The sequence below is a fragment of the Heterodontus francisci genome, unplaced genomic scaffold, assembly GCF_036365525.1.
Source record: "Heterodontus francisci isolate sHetFra1 unplaced genomic scaffold, sHetFra1.hap1 HAP1_SCAFFOLD_146, whole genome shotgun sequence".
Classification (NCBI taxonomy): Eukaryota; Metazoa; Chordata; class Chondrichthyes; order Heterodontiformes; family Heterodontidae; genus Heterodontus; species Heterodontus francisci.
This window is the reverse complement of record NW_027140336.1, coordinates 213,160-215,546: the sequence shown is the minus strand read 5'-3', so window position 1 is coordinate 215,546 and position 2,387 is coordinate 213,160.

The following is a 2,387-nucleotide window of genomic DNA, read 5'->3' as shown; positions in this document are numbered from 1 at the left end:
CAGTCTATGTGAGGAGAGTGTGTTGCCCTGATGGTTTAATATACAAGCGACATGTTACCAGGTGAACAGTCTAAGTGAGGAGAGTATGTTCCCTTGATGGTTTAATATACACGGGACATGTCACCAGGTGAACAGTAGAAGTAAGGAGAATGTGTTCCCCTGATGGTTTAATATACACGCGACATGTTACCAGGTGAACAGTCTATGTGAGGAGAGTGTGTTGCCCTGATGGTTTAATATACAAGCGACATGTTACCAGGTGAACAGTATAAGTGAGGAGAGTATGTTCCCCTGATGGTTTAATATACACGGGACATGTTACCAGGTGAACAGTATATGTGAGGAGAGTGTGTTCCCCTGATGGTTTAACATACACAGGATATGATACCAGGTAAACAGTATCAGTGAGGAGAGTGTGTTCCCCTGATTGTTTAATATACACGGGACATGTCACCAGGTGAACAGTGTAAGTGAGGAGAGTGTGTTCCCCTGATGGTTTAATAGACACGGGACATGTTACCAGGTGAACAGTATAAGTGAGGAGAGTATGTTCCCCTGATGGTTTAATATACACGGGACATGTTACCAGGTGAACAGTATATGTGAGGAGAGTGTGTTGCACTGATAGTTTAATATACACGAGACATGTTACCAGGTGAACAGTATATGTGAGGAGAGTGTGTTCCCCTGATGGTTTAACATGCACGGGACATTTTACCAGGTGAACAGTATAAGTGAGGAGAGTGTGTTCCCCTAATGGTTTAATACACACGGGACATGTTACCAGGTGAACAGTATAAGTGAGGAGAGTGTGTGCCCCTGATGGTTTAACATACACAGGATATGTTACCAGGTAAACAGTATAAGTGAGGAGAGTGTGTTCCCCTGATGGTTTAATATACACAGGACATGTTACCAGGTGAACAGTATAAGTGAGGAGAGTGTGTTCCCCTGATTGTTTAATTCACACGGGACATGTTACCAGGTGAACAGAATAGTGAGGAGAGTGTTTTCCAATGATGGTTTAATGCACACGGGACATGTCACCAGGTGAACAGTATATGTGAGGAGAGTGTGTTCCCCTGATGGTTTAATATACACGGGACATGTTACCAGGTGAACAGTATAAGTGAGGAGAGTGTGTTCCCCAAATGGTTTAATATACACAGGACATGTCACTAGGTGAAAAGTATAAGTGAGGAGAGTGTGTTCCCCTGATTGTTTAATACGCACGGGACATGTCACCAGGTGAACAGTATAAGTGAGGAGAGTGTGTTCCCCTGATGGTTTAATATACACGGGACATGTTACCAGGTGAACAGTATAAGTGAGGAGAGTGTGTTCCCCTGATGGTTTAATATACACGGGACATGTTACCATGTGAACAGTAAAAGTGAGGAGAGTGTGTTCCCCTGATGGTTTAATACACATGGGACATGTTACCAGGTGAACAGTATAAGTGAGGAGAGTGTGTTCCCCTGATGGTTTAATATACACGGGACATGTTACCAGATGAACAGTAGAAGTGAGGAGAGTGTGTTCCCCTGATGGTTTAATACGCACGGGACATGTCACCAGGTGAACAGTATAAGTGAGGAGAGTGTGTTCCCCTCATGGTTTAATATACACGAGACATGTTACCAGGTGAACAGTATATGTGAGGAGAATGTGTTGCCCTGATGGTTTAATATACACGGTACATGTTACCAGGTGAACAGTATAAGTGAGGAGAGTGTGTTCCCCTGATTGTTTAATACACACGCGACATGTTACCAGGTGAACAGTATAAGTGAGGAGAGTGTGTTCCCCTGATTGTTTAATACACACGGGACATGTCACCAGGTGAACAGTAAAAGTGAGGCGAGTGTGTTCCCCTGATGGTTTAATACACAAGGGACATGTTACCAGGTGAACAGTATAAGTGAGGAGAGTGTGTTCCCCTGATGGTTTAATATACACGAGACATGTTACCAGGTGAACAGTATAAGTGAGGAGAGTGTTTTCCAATGATGGTTTAATGCACACGGGACATGTTACCAGGTGAACAGTATATGTGAGGAGAGTGTGTTCCCCTGATGGTTTAATATTCACAGGACATGTTACCTGGTGAAGAGTATAAGTGAGGAGAGTGTGTTCCCCAGATGGCTGAATATGCACAGGACATGTTACCAGGTGAACAGTATAAGTGAGGAGAGTGCTTTCCCCTGATGGTTTAATATACACAGGACATGTCACTAGGTGAAAAGTATAAGTGAGGAGAGTGTGTTCCCCTGATTGTTTAATACGCACGGGACATGTCACCAGGTGAACTGTATAAGTGAGGTGAGAGTGTTCCCCTGATGGTTTAATATACACGGGACATGTTACCAGGTGAACAGTATAAGTGA